Below are 16,026 nucleotides of genomic sequence, written 5' to 3'. Positions count from 1 at the left end.
CCACCACAGATATATATAAATCTGGTTTTTAGCGTTATAAACCTTCAGATTTACCTCTAAACCACTAGGGAGACCGCGGTGGGCAGAGCACAAATAGCCCATCGTGTAGCTTTGCGTTTAACTAGAGACAAACAAACAAGCCCACTGCGGATTCCGAAACTTGATTTTTAGCGTTATTAGCCCTCAGACTTGGCGCCGAGTCATCAAGAGTCTAATGGGTAAAATAGCCCATTGTGTACTTTGTGCTTAACAACAAACAAACATTATTGTAATAATTTATAATAATGTAAATTAAAGCTTCCAGTTATTTATTCATTATCGGTAAGTAGGCATACAGTTAAGCTATTAAATAGCAAGTTTGTCTAGTTAGCAGTAATCTAGCATGGTAAGAGGACGGGGTGAGATTATTACTACCAGTTTATTTTATAGAGGTAAGTTACTGTTTTTAAATTACCATATGAAGACTAGAAAACCAAACTCAGGAGATGAGTTTTCTTTTCTTATCACACTCTATTGTGCATTGTTAATTGTTAGTATCAAAGAACCCCCCAGTGGCACAGCGATATGTCTACGGACTTATAACGCTAGAATCTGGGTTTCGATACCCGTGGTGGGCATAGCACAGATAGCCCATTGTGTAGCTTTGTGCTTAATTACAAACAAACAAACAGTATCAAAGAATATTGAAAAATTAGGAAATGATTTATGGAACGACCGCCTTCCCACAACTGGTCGCAGACAGTGAAGGGAGTTATATGCGGGACGTCGTACGCTTGAGCATCCACACCTGATCCGTAATATCTTTTCTATGTATCTTTATGAAATATGTTTGTTGGAGAGAGAGATGATGATGCTTGTATCTTATTTACAGGACAAGTCTGGTAGACAGTGTATATCTACTTTTGAGTAGAACTATATCATCAGATATCTACCTCTGGCTCCGAGACAAATTTGTTAGATTCTTACAGTATAATTGTTTCCTGGATTTATTTATTATTTCTTATGGTTAATAGTTAAATTTCTTTTTCGCTTTTTTATGATGGTTTAGTCTTCTTTGGTGACTAGTAAACGTATATATTAAAATATCATAAGTATGTTTTGTTTTTTTTAATTTCGCACAAAGCTACACGAGAGCTATCTGCGCTAGCCGTCCCTAATTTAGCAGTGTAAGACTAGAGGGAAGGCAGCTAGTCATCACCACCCACCGCCAATTCTTGGGCTACTCTTTTACCAACGAATAGTGGGATTGACCGTCACATTATAACGCCCCCACGGCTGAAAGGGCGAGCATGTTAGGTGTGACGGGGATTCGAACCCGCGACCCTCAAATTGCGAGTCGAATACCCTAACCACCTGGCCATGCTGGGCCCATAAGTATGGAATAGCTGTTAAGTACGTCTTTTTTTTTTATTAATACATATTTTTTGCCTAACTGGTGTTGGCTCTTTATTATATTATATGTACATGCTATCAAACTATAGATTAAGTAGAAGTACAAACAAATTCAGACAGAAGTTTAAAAACTGAGCTACAAATCATAATAGTTATGAAGACTAATAGCGAGCTGTCTTATAAATGATTGATTTAAGTATTGTTTAACTAACAAGTCATGTTCAGGAAGGGAGAGTCGGTGCTCCAATTCCCCATTTAGTTTATTTTGTTTGCTATCCATCTCTATTTTAGAGCTTGATGTTCAATTTTCCTTCTATGCTTGAGTATTGGATTTCCAACTGTACATTTCATCTCGGGGTCTGTTAGTGTCGCATTTTATTGCTAGAAAAACAGTTTTCTGCCTCGACTCTAGTTTTTCTTTATCAACAATATCATCAAACTTGGATAACATCGAGTCCCAATTTTAGTCTTCCTCCGGCCTCTTATTTTTGTTTTTATTATCCTAGCTTCATGCTATATTAGTTCCTGAATCCAAATTTTTTAAATCATGTTTGTTCTCCGAAGTAAAAACGCTAGATCAAAGTCTTATATTTAGATAAGTATCCTAGTTTCTATTTGTATGAAAATAGCAATCCAAACTCTTCAGCTGCATGCTCGTTGAAGTCTGTCGATGTGAGATGTTTTAATTTAAGTCTTTCCACTCTCTACATGGGTCAAATCAGTTGATATAAAATCCCAAATCCATCCACTATTTATTAAAGAATTTTCCTATACCTGAAGGTTATTCCTATACAGTATACGCAAATTTCACGTCACAGAGTCTATTGTATTCAATCCACGAGCATTTATTTGTGAAAACTGCCCTTGATAATGAACGTTATTACACAGAAAATGTATATATATTTAGCATTCTAAAATACTTATCTTTCGCTTATGGTATATAGAAGTAACTTGGGAAAAAAGTTTTAAAGATAAGTAGGTATATTTTACACTAAAAATACTTTATGTACTTTTAAACAATACCTATGAGACAAAAACAAATATGCATTATGAAAATTTTAAGTTAAAATATTTCTTAAAACATTCTCCTTTACACACCATAGAGTCTCAGGAAATAACGAGTAACGTGTTGGGATTAATGTGTACTAAATATTCATATCCATGGTTGTTCAATTTTGTTTTATATAATACATTATGTATATATATATATTATTTTAAGGCACAAAGAATTAATGTTAGATTTTCATTTTTCAACAACATAGTTATAATTGTTAAACGTAATTTAGGGTTAGGTCAGGCGTCTATTTGGCGGTCATCGTGTCGGCTTGCGTATCGAAAGATCCAAGGTTCGAGCGCAAAAAATTGCTGTTCAAAATGCTCTACCCTTTTAACGGGTGAGCACGTTATAATAGTGACAGTCAATCCCGATATTCGATTAAGACTACTCGAGTAGGTGGCGTGTATTACTGTTTGTTCTCTCTCTGGTCAGCGACACAAAATTAGGGATGTCAATTCCTGAGATTTGGAATTTTAGCTTGACTGCTTAGCATATGTGTCATAAGATGCCGTTCAGGTTGAATAGACCAAATATACCCCCTCAACAGTAAATCTGTAGGCTTATAATGCTAAAAACCGGGTTTAGATACCAGTGATGGACACAGCACAGATAGCCCACTATGCTGCTTTATTCTTAACTCCAAACAAACCAAATATTGTATATGTTATTGAAAAAGTAAACACTTATTATATGTTAACGCCATTAACTTAAGTAACATAAAAAAGGAACCTGGCTCTTTCAGTTAATAAAGTAATTAAAAATCTGAGAACCTCTTCTTTAGCTCTAATTAAAGAAGATTTATATATTGAATCACTGAAAGAAGTATATCATTACAAGAGGTCATAACTGTATTCTTCGTAGAATATTACTGGAACAAATGGATGTAGTTTGGGTTTTCAGGCATTTTGACAGGGGGTTATTGTCAACTTTGGTTTTCCCATAATACATGCAGAGCAGATATGTGCTGTAGCAATGGAGTAGATGGAATCAATAAATTATTGTGTCTTTGACATTAAAATATATATTGAAAAAATGAGTGATCCATACTAATTGATATAAGTGCTTGAATATTTATAATGAAAACATTTTTACGACCAAGTGCATGTCTTATTTATCTTTGTATGTATGGGCTGGGAGTGAATCAGCAATAAATAAGTCGCGCTGCGGAGGAAAAAGTTTGGATTTCGAAACGCGACGCGACGCTGCTAAACACGCTCAACTGTGAGAGCGTTATAGAAATAACAGTCATTCGAGTTATTCGGCTTAAAACACCAGTCAAACTCTTGTGGAAACGGTGGCTGCCTGGCTGGTTGCTTTCACTTTGACCTTTGATTCATACATAATTAGGGACAGCTATATCTGAACTGTAGGGGTTTCTGGATTCATACATAATTAAGGACAGCTATACCTAAGCCGTAGGGGTTTCTGGATTCATACCTAATTAGAAACAGCTATACCTAAACCGTAGAGGTTTCTGGATACATACATAACAAGAGACAGCTATACCTGAACCGTAGGGGTTTCTGGATTCATACATAATTAGGGACAGCTATACCTAAACCGTAGGGGTTTCTGGATTCATACATAACAAGAGACAGCTATTCCTGAACCGTAGGGGTTTCTGCATTCATATATAATTAGGGACAGCTATACTTGAACCGTAGGAGGTTTCTAGATTCATACATAATTAGGGACAGCTACACCTGAACTGTGGGAGTTTCTGGACCTTTTCTGTTCCATAAGATGCTATTCTTCAGATAAAATATTCTAATCCTGGGAAGATCTTCATTTTATCATATAAAATTACTTTATTAATGTTGAAATCAATTTATTTGTTTATTAAACTTTAAACGACTCAAACTTAACGAAGTACCTAGACTCGTTTCAAAATTATCAGACCGACAATATAAATATATTTTATAACAGTTTTAAAAATATGACAATTCTGGAAACTTCATGGGAAGTCAGCTGACTCTAGAAAAGTTTTTTTTTTTAACTTAAAGCTTAAAGTGTCTTTTATTTATTCCGTTTGTCGAATTCAGATTGTGATTGATAAATAGAAAGAATGCTTAAAAGATATCTTTCATTAAATATTTTTCAAATAGAATTTTACAGTATCACGTCAATTTTTCCTTAATATATGTATTAAGGAAAATAAACGACTTAACTTGGTTGGTTTATATTTTTCCAAGTATATATTAACTAAAGGATTTCTTACGTAATGTTAAGATTTCATAATTGAGATTCTTGTTGTCAGTATTACTTAACATACGTTTTGTCAGGGTTGTACGGTTTTCGGAGGTTAAATGAGGTACATTTCCTTGAAGTTATGTTTTTTTCTAAGTTAATTGAGGTATGTTGTGTTAGGGTTATTTAAAGAATGTTTCGGAAGGGTTACCTGAGGTGCGTTTTATTAGGATTGTACGTTTCATTAGGGTTAACTAAGGTACGTTTTCGTGTGGTTACTTGAGCTACGTTTTGTTAGAGTTGTACGTTTCTTCAGGGCTTATTAAGAAATATTTTGTTATAGTTACTTGAGGTACGTATTTTTCATTGTTACTTGAAATAAGCTTTGTCAAGTCTTCTTGAAATAAGCTTTGTCAAATTTTCTTGAATTACGTTTATTTAGGGTTACATGAAGTACGTTTTGGCAGTGTTATATATTTCGTCAAGGTTACTTGAAAAAGGCTTTGCTAGATTTTCTTGAAGTAGGTCTTGTTAGGGTGATTTGATGTATGATATTGGAGGGTTAATTGAGGTACACTTTGTCATGGTTAGGGTGATTTGATGTATGATATTGGAGGGTTAATTGAGGTACACTTTGTCATGGTTAATTAAAGTATGTTTTGTCAGGGTTACTTGAAGTAGTTTTTTTTATTTTCAGTTTCAGGATTACTTGAAGTGCGTTATGTCAAGGTTACTTGAGTTACATTTTGGAAAGGTTAATTGCCGTAAGTTGTGTAAGAATAAGTTTAGGTACGTTTTGGCAAGGTTAGTTGAGATAAGTTTTATTAGGATTATATATCTTTCGTCAAGGTTAGTTGAGATACACTTTGTCAATTTTTCTTGAATTATGTTTATTTAGGGTTACTTGATCAATATTTTGTGACTGTTACTCGAGTTACTGTTTTAGGGTTATACGTTTTGACGTTGACATTGCACCTATCAAAATGACAGTATTTATTCTAGGTTAATGATTTAACAGAATGAAGGCATTCCAGATGTTATGTAAAATGTGTTGAAATTTGTAGAAAAATGCTCAACTCCTTATGTTATTAGAAATAGATACTTTTCTGTTTGCGACTTACCTTTAGTTTTCGTTTTCACGAGTATAGTTATTTGTATTATAATATTTGTTGTTGATTTGAATAAAGACATATACTACTTTAAACGAACTCGCCGTTAAGGTCAGATGGTTGGCTGCCTGACTAAAATTTATTTTTTTGCTGCGTTCTCTTTCTCTCTCTCTTTTTTTGTTCCTTTAAGATGCACCAAGTTTCTACTCGTACTGAAAATAAGTATTCCAAATTTAAAACTAACTGACAAAACAAGAAGAAGACTATAGTTAGAAAAGACACAGACGTAAAATCCTGAACTGTGCCAGAAACGATTGTAAAAAGAGTCTTTTGAGTAAAATAAAAATAGTTCGTTGTATTTTGAAGGTAAAAAGTTACAAGATTGAAGCAGTTGTTATTTTATTTATGACTACATTTTAATAATATAAATTTAATTTTTTAGGGTTTCTCACTCTCACGTTTAATTATGATAACATCAAGAACCTACATTAAGATTTCGTTAGGCCTAATTTTGAATGACATATGTTCATGCTTATATATAACACTTGGGTTTTCGACATATCTGTGTGTGGAAGCACTACACCTGAAGATGACAGGTCTACCTGTCAAAAGTGCTAGAGTTTTATAATATTTTCTCAAGCTGATTTACCAAATTTATTTTATCATACGTGTTTTTCTTTTCAGATAATGAGCATACGTTCAAACCCAGTTATCTTATTACAGGTGCGGTATTGATTGGCTAGAAATTTTACAAAGAGCAAAGTTCAGTAATTTTTCAGTATTATCAATTGAAAAACAAATGTTACTTGTTACTACTACCAGAAGGCTCTAGATGATGCTGTCGAAAACATGATTTAAACTTTAGTTAACACTGTTATTTTATTATCCGCAAATTACCTAATTTAACAATAGATCTTGGTTAAAAGATTACGAGATCAGGGAGATAACTTTTAGTATTTCAATTCAGATTCCACTAATTATAATTGCTCAAGTAAAACCTATTGAAATCATAAAAAAACACCTTTTTCTCGTTTATATCGAATGGCGATATATTTTTAATGCTTGGTGTAAATATATTCGCTGTCTTTACTCGTAACTATTTGGATACAATTACTCTGAGACCTGTACTATATCGAAGTTTATGTCACTTGAGTACGGAAGCACATGATGCAAATGTGCTAATAAGTTAGTAAACAACAACTTATAAATATAATGAAATAATATATTTTTGGGAGAACATGCTACATGTTTGTATGGAACATTAGTCTGTTTTCTTCAGGTAGCATACCTTCGATACAAAATGAATTTTTTCTTTCTTTCTTAAACGTATAAAAAACAATGAATGTTATTGGTAATATAACAAAAGCTGGATTGCGATAATTAATCTGGTGGCTCGGCGATAAGTGTAAGGGCTTATAACGCTGAAAATTGGGTTTTTTTTACCTGCGGTGGGCTCATTACAGATAATAAGCTTTGTGCTTAACAACAAACAAATAAATTAATATAATAGTCTATATCATTTCATATAATCCGTTATGTAACTTTGTCCTTTACAACAACAAATAAACAAATAAATTGATATAATAATCTACATCATATCAGAAGCTGATAAAGTCATGTTAAGTGTTCTCTACAGATTTAATGGATGCTCTGTAGTTTCCTTTTTAAAACACTTTTTTATATTTTGAGAGCATTGTGTTTTCTCTTGTAAAAGCCTGATGGATAAATTACAAGAATCTGAAGAAACAAAATTCAGCCAGATTCCCGTTAACTGGCAAAATCAAACACACTCTGCCCTACTAGAATAATTGGGAGATGTAATTACTCTTCTGATACGATGTAACACTGTCCTTGGCCTAAATGACTGTTGCTATTTTGTGAGTCATTCTCTCGACAAGTTTCTAACACGTTTCAGCAACGGTGTGTGTTTTGTCGTTATTTCAAAGCTCAACCAGTTGGCGACTTGAAAGTTGTGAGCTAACCTTTCAAAATTAATTCTGAGAAAGTAGCCTGAAAAACAGTGTATGTGGTTGAGTCCTTAGAAGATCAATGTTACCTTGAAATCATTTTCAACCAAGTTTCAAGTGAATTAGCAACCTTTTTAATTATTATTACTTCCTGACGAAGTTGTAATAGCTAAATTTCGTGCCAATAAAGATGCATTCTGGAGATACAGGTTCTTATTCTGCTTACATTAACAGAAAATCCTCGTAATGAACTCTAATTTATGTTAAATAAAGTTAAGAATAATAGTTAACATTCGGGGGGGGGGGTATGTGCTTTGGGAGAGGAAGCATTATCTTTCCCCAAGAACATTTCGGCTGATTAACCAAAAACCTATACCGCCAAATACCTTTCCTGCCAACTTTGTTTGTTTGTTTTGAATTTCGTACAAAGCTAAACGATAGCTATCTGCGTTAGCCATCCCTAATTTAGCAGGAAGTCACCACCACCCACCGTCAACTCTTGGGCTAATCTTTTACCAACGAATAGTGGGATTATCACGCCTTCACGGCTGAAAGGGCGAGCATATCTGGTGGGAAGAGGATTCGAACCCGCGACCCTCAAATTTCGAATCAAGCGCCCTAACCACTTGGCCATTCCGGGCGACCAACTTTGATCCTGAAGATTTGATTGGTAATCTAAGTAACCTTAGACTAAGTAACCAGTGTAAATCCGCCCTATTTAAAGGTATTAATTTCTCTCTTCCACCACGTAAACTGAATGTTTCTAATTTTCTTTGCCCTTTCGAATTGCTATACAGAAACCCAACAAAACCAATCATTTTAAAATATTTGCAAATCTAACATCTCATAACGGAATACACCATTTAACATACTTACAGAAGTAAAATGTGAAACTCTTCTCGTCACTTTTTCCTGGCGAGAATTCTTAACATTCTGTAATGTTTGACTATAGGCTTGAGTACGCTATATGGAAACGACTTTGAACATGCATATCTACAAATCACTTGATAACCACAGCCGATATAAAGTCGCGGGAGAACGGAATATATCAGAACTACATTTTGACATTGGTTTTTCTTGGGTAGTGAGTTATCACTGATCGCATTTGAGAAGATCTGTAAAACCCGTTCCGACGCAAAATATTCATATACGTAGATTACAAAGGTGTGTTCAGATCGGGCATTTAAAATTTCTCAGACGGAATATATTCTGTTCTTAAAGGCATTAAGGGGGAAAAAAGAATGTTAATCCGTTTGGGTGTCTTAGGGAAAGGTAAAAACCTCTTCCGTGACAGTTCTTTTTGACACCAAATATTCAAAGACTTAAATTATTAAGTTGTGTTCAGATAGGAAATTTAGAACTTTCAAAATTGAGAAGTCCCCTGTAGTTAATGACATTGGAAAAATTGAATTTGGATTAACCTGGGCATTAAGATTATTCAAAAAGAGACTTAAAACAAGTCCTAACCCAGCCATAGTAAACAAATTGCGGTGTCTTGTAAAACGGGTAAGAATCTACGAACACAAAGACAAATGACAAAAGTTGTATATGTGTCCAAGCCCAGAAAATAGTACGCAACATAATTAAAAAGAACCTCCATTTTGAAAGTGACACGACTTGCTTCCGTGGGTTATGTATTCAATCAACGTGTGTGTGTGTATATATATATATATACCTGGAAAGTGAAACACGTACTCATGCCTTTCCATACAAAGACATATTGGTCAAGACACAGTGCCTATGGATTTTTATGATCTCGTATTGTTGATATCGTACTCAAATCGTAACGATCGTACTCAAATACTAGATGGATTATGAAAAGCAAGCAAGGAAGAGCAGAAAGCTTTGAACATGACAGCCTTGCAACAGATCCTTTTGCGATATAAACTACGTAGTATAATGTACTCAACTCTTTGTATATCACATTCTTGAAGCACGTATACTCGAGTCATTATTCGTCACTAAATATTAATATCCTTTTATGAGTACATTTAAAAGCTCAGTGGTCAAACAAAAATCCCTACAATTACATAGAGGACATTTATTTTCATATATCACATTAGATGTTCTTGAGTAATTACAGAATTCTGTATTTCTTAGTTGCCAAAAAATATATTCAATTTTCAAGTTTAAAATCTACTCTGAAATCAACCTTAGGGTAAGTTCTACCAAGTAGGTGGCGCAGTTGATCTTTTATCTTTAAAATATGTTTATACGATAATAATATTATAGACAATATTAATATTATCCATATTACTATCCCCTAGAAAAAAACTTTACCAGTAACAGTTAACCTAATACATCAAAGTGAATGTGTTATAAGATTTTCAAAGCATGTTTATGCCCGGCATGACCAGATGGTTAGGGCGCGAGACTCGCATTCTGAGGATCACGGATTCGAATCCCCATCCCACCAAACATGCTCGCCCTTTCAGCCGTGAGGGTAATATAATGTGACGGTCAATCCCACTATTCGTTGGTAAAAGAGTAGCCCAATAGTTGGCGGTGGGTGGTGATGACTATCTGGCTTCCATCTAGTATTTCACTGCTAACTTAGAGAAGGCTAGCGCAGATAAGCCTCGTGTAGCTTTGCGCGAAATTTCAAAACAAACAAATCATGTTTTCTTGTTGTTGTTCAGAAATCATCCGAATTTGTTTCTAATGAACTCTCACCTATTCATTTGATACCACTACTTATGTTGAAGATATATGAATTGCAGTGGGAGTAAAAAGATCATCATCACTCTTTGCCACTTTGTTATTTTGTTACCTGAAAAACTGTCCAGTGAAGTTTAAAATATTTACACTACCGAAGATGTGTTTATGATACATTTTTCATCATTAGCGATCCATCGTTAGTTTTTACATCATTCTCATAATCAGCTTAAATGTATAAGAATTTCGACAAAATAGAACACCAACTTTCCTTCCTTGATATACTGGTACACAACAAGAACGGTAGTTTTGAAAGTGAAGTGTATCATAAGAGAACATTTGAAGGTTTGCGTTTTAACGGTTTGATTCCAGCGCTGTTAAAAGTTAAGATATCAACTCGTTGTGTTTATAAAATAACCAGCACACATGAATATTTCCACAAAGAAGCAAATAAAGTTAATTTATTTTTAAATACAAATGGTTTTCCAAATAGTATAATTAATAGCGTCATTTAGAGAAGGTTAATAGTATCATACAAGTAAAACTTAATGTTCCAATACAAAACATATCTATATAAATATAGTATTGTCTGTTGTATGTCCATGTAACTACTTCGCAGGATGCGGATAGATGGAGGCTCATTAGGTCCATGTGGGGTGTACATACCAATTTTCCGTTTTTTGCGTTTTTCACTACTACCTCACCTCCTGTGGATGGATCTTCACCAAATTTGACTTGAAGATTTGCTGGATCCATGCGGTGATACATGCATATTTGCGGTTTCACATTTTGTGTTTTGCAGTTTATATTGGCATTTTGTTTTCAATTACATATAAGGGAAGCAACTTTTCATGTCCTAAGATAACTTTTCATTAATCATGAATTTACATAACTTCCGTCCAGGGGACTGGTGCTCCAGCTAGTATATAATACTATTTCGTAGAAGTTATCCGCATCTTGATTTAAAAGTAGTTTTAAGCCTAAAAATAGACTAAATGTTTTCAAGTATAAAGACAGAATTTTCGTATTTAAGAACATCTAAACTGATATGTGAATTTAAGTGTCCTAAATGTATCTTTGCCCTCTGATGGCTCGGTGGTAAGCCTAAAGGCTTATAACGGTTAAAACAAGGATTTCATATCCGCGGTGGGCACAATGCAGATAGCTCATTTTCAAACACAAAATAAATCAAACAGATGTTATTCCAGATGTATCGGTTCTGTCACTAGGTGGATAAAAGCGGAAATACGAATTTAGTGATGAGCAATAAATCAAGCGTACGTGATCACGTGCTTGGTGAACGTGCACAGTCATACACCACAGAATGTTTGAAATTTTCACTAGAGAACGGGACGAGAACCTAATTATATATATATATATAAACGTTATTGGTTAAGTGATTGAAACCAGAACTGAGCGAGAAGGTACCAGGAACTAGATTACTACTGACGATACAGGACTATTTTAAGCTACAATAATAACAATATATTCGCAGAACTAAGATGCTAATCCCAACCCATTCGTAGCATAAATGTTTTACAATTCACACGTCATTAACAAATTATATTAATGCTGAAAACTGAATGAAAATATTTTCAGATTTCTAAACGAAGGGTCATTTTATTTCTTGTTAAGCGCAAAACTACTCAATGGGTTATTTGCGCTCATTACGGGTATCGAAATCTGAATTTTATCGTTATAAGCTCGTACACTTACCGTTGAACCACCAGAGAACTTAAAGGTAGGAATAACAGTTGATATATACGAATGCACAGACATTCACATGGATACTTTAATGGACTTCTGTGAAAAAATTCATAATTTCGAATATTAACAATATACCATTAGTGCATTAATTCGTATTTTGCTTTACAAATAAATATTCAACCGATGTAAATGAATTATGAAAATGTGTATATTGAAATAAAGCTTAAATAAATATTTTATAAAAGAAAATTGCTGTAGCCTTAAATATGAACAGAACAACCAATATATATCTCATTGTAAAAATTATAAAACTCAGTAATAACTAATGAGCTACAGTTGCAATAACATAATAATTCTAAATTTTACGCCTCTTGGTTTTAATCCTTGGCCAGGAAACCTATGTCTTTCATCGTCCAGCCTACCTGACAATTTCCGGTATTGTACGAAAGGCCTATTTGGCAGTGACTTGTGGGAGACAAAAGATAGATCTCATACGCTAATTTTACATGACTCTAATTATGAATCTGTAATGGACAAATTAAGAGGGATGTGTGGGGAGGAGAATACATTTGTAGTTAACGTGATTTTTATCACACGTTTTACATTTATTGATTTCTAGCGATTCGCCAGCTTTAAGCGTTTTAACTCTCAACTTTTAAGTCTAAACTTATCTCCGGGATCTATTTATATGTATCGAACTTCACTTTTTGGGTGAAAACAGGGATGAAATCAATATATATTTTGGACTCAAATAAAAAAGCAATACGCGTGATTGAAATATAGAATTAAGTACTTAGCGGTAAGTTTGCCGACACCAAAAACTGAGTGTTGGATTCCTTTCGGTGGATAGAGCGTAGATAGTCCAATGTGTCTTTTTGCGCAAGAAAAACAAGCTATATATATGAGCAACGCTGAAATAAAAACTAAATTAGGTAGATAGATGTTGAAACACATAACAACTATTAGCTGTTGCTGTTGGTGTATTTTATGAAGAATTGAAATTAATTTCGTTTAGGTAAAACGTCATTGTGTTTCGTTGTCCTTCGTTGTGACGAAACAGAAGTTCGTTATTTTTCGTTGTGACGAAACTACAGACTTGAAACTGTTAATTCAGCTAATAAATACAAGGGTTTTGATTGTAAAGAATATTAAAACCTGCAGCTTTCCAATGGCGACGTAAACTATTCAGCTGGCAGACTTGCCTGCACGGGCCGGACTCTGTTTCTCCACATTCACAATCACATCCTAAATTTCTGTCAAGATCACAAACTCGAAAACATTTTCTTCTACAGCCTTTCGTGCATCTTTCTCGACAAAGATGCCTTTCAAACTCACTGGGTAGGTTTTTACAGAATCGGTGGCAGTGGTTCTCGCACAGGTCATTGCACCTTCTGGTGCACTGTCGTTTGGTAAAAGGTTGAAAATTTCGATCATCAACATCACTCTTACAATTCTTTTTACACTTCTCTTTGCATTTATCGCTGGAATCAGGAGAGCAGTCTTGTTTACAATTTTTATTTTCGTCCGAATCCTTGAACTTTTTATTGCAGTGTTTCTTACAGTTTTCTTCGCAATCATCATCACATCGGTTCTTACAACGCCTTTCGCCTCCATCGACCCCATATGGGAAGATGTTATTTCTACCTATTAAACCAGCTTCATCAGGGAACGCAACAGATTGTTCACTTCCCAAACCATCTAGTAAATCGGTTGTTTCGTCATAAACATTGGAGTTATGGTAATTATCTTGAAAGTAAAACTCATTGTATCGAAACTTAAAAATATATTTCTCTATCTGATATTCCAATAAGGCGTCCATCGCTGGGGAGTTAGTGAAATGATGTAAATGATCTGTTAAGATACCCTCATGATCTGCAGTTTTAATATTCTTGGTAAACGGAAATGCCCTCTGCTGTGGCCGTGGCTGATGGTTTCTCACTGAAGCGTCTTGTGAACTTTGAAATTTAGAAGCGTTTTCACCAGTTGTTTCATTAGCAAATCCTGCCATCTGGCGACCAGCTGTGAAACGAGCATAAGTACCATCATTTTCGGGTCCGACACCACTCTCATCTATTAAATCATTGCTCACAAACGATAAAGTAAACGGAGAAATTGTGGCTAAAAAAGAAAAACAAATAGTATTGATTTATAATAATATTTTAACTAATTATTTCGAAGGTTATTCAATATATCAGTAATTACCTAACTACTTTTCCAGACAAAACCACGTGTATGGATAAATATAATCAATAATTATCATATAAGGTGCTATGTCATATATAAGGTGCTGTGTCACTGCTCAAGTGACATATATGTGTAGACAGACATTGAAAAACGTCTTTAAATAAGAATGCTGAGATGTTTTTTAATCTTTAAGGTTTAATTTGTTTAAAATATAAAAATGTGAATAACTCACATGTTACCACTCCAGTAGAAGATAATCCCACGCCGCAGAATCGATCCCCAACGTTTCCTAAGTCTTTTCTTCCTGCAGATCCGGTAGGGATAAGCAGATACGCTAATCTGCAGCACTGGGTACCAACAGCTGGCTTCTTTCCAGGACCAATATCAAATCCCTTACGACCTTCTGCTCTATACTGCAAAAAAATTGAATAATATTTTATAAAATAATAATGTTTGTCATTATTATGAAAGAGTAATGATCATTAACTTCGATTTTTGATTGTTTAAATAATCAATTATTTCTAAGTCTATATTAATATTTATCCTCATTGAGATGTAGGTTCTGTTGAACAGTCAGCGCCGTATATCATTAAAATAGCTATAGTGTTTTTCTTTCATTTCCCTCGTATTTTTCTATACTATCTGCTTTATGTTTAATAAACATGCACTATCTGTAGGTATTTTATGATATTTTCAGCACACCGGTTGTTTCCCTGCTAATATTGTTAGTATATATATATATATATTATCGCAATAACTGAGCAAAACATAGTGTGCTTTTTTATTGTTTTTTTTACACATAAGAAAAATAATGATTACAATATGGCGTGAATGTTTCGCCACATAGATAGATATACTTACAGTAACGGAACAGAAACCAAGTTCGCGTCGAACACACATTGTATAGGAGATATCATTCAGGAAATGGACACCATTCGGCTGTGGGTTGTAGTTAAAACTCTTTATTCTATTAGTTGCTCCAGTGTAGTACTGCAGACATCCAACAGGTGCTGAATGCAATGAAGTCAACACGGTTATAACTAATTACTCTCATTACAAACTCGAATTTATTTTCATGCTTATCTAAAATCCTGACTAAAGTTAAAGTGACTACTATATTAGCTCTCACCACATCTCAATGATATTAGCTCTCACCACATCTCAATGATATTAGCTCTCACCACATCTCAATGATATTACTCTCATCACATCTCAATGATATTACCTCTCACCACATCTCAATGATATTAGCTCTCACCACATCTCAATGATATTAGCTCTCACCACATCTCAATGATATTAGCTCTCACCACATGTCATTGATATTAGCTCTCACCACATCTCAATGATATTATCTCTCACCACATCTCATCGTAGCACATGAAATAATATTAATGATAAACATGAATGCTTGTTTGTTTGTTTTGAATCTCTTATTAATAATATTAATATCACATGCACACAGGAGTGTGCTGGCAATTTTTTAACGACCGGATCTGATTAAAGATCGAAATTTAGATACTGGTGTAAATCGGCGAGCACTAAAGGCGCAAGCCACTAAGTTAAATATTTGTTAAAAATTAACAACGGTTCGGTGATCCAATCAAAGTTGAACAACCGGTTCGGGCGAACCGAAACGGCTCCAGCACACCCCTGCATATAACCTTCAGTACTATAGCTTCTTTTAAACTTCAATTAAACCTGGTTTGAAAACATAACTGGTTTGTACCTCTGTCACCCTATTCTAGAACACATTGGTAAGTTGTAA

The sequence above is a fragment of the Limulus polyphemus genome, unplaced genomic scaffold (genome assembly GCF_000517525.1).
Source record: "Limulus polyphemus unplaced genomic scaffold, Limulus_polyphemus-2.1.2 Scaffold376, whole genome shotgun sequence".
NCBI classification, from domain to species: domain Eukaryota; kingdom Metazoa; phylum Arthropoda; class Merostomata; order Xiphosura; family Limulidae; genus Limulus; species Limulus polyphemus.
The sequence above is the reverse complement of the archived record's forward strand: the minus strand, read 5'-3'. Positions refer to the sequence as shown.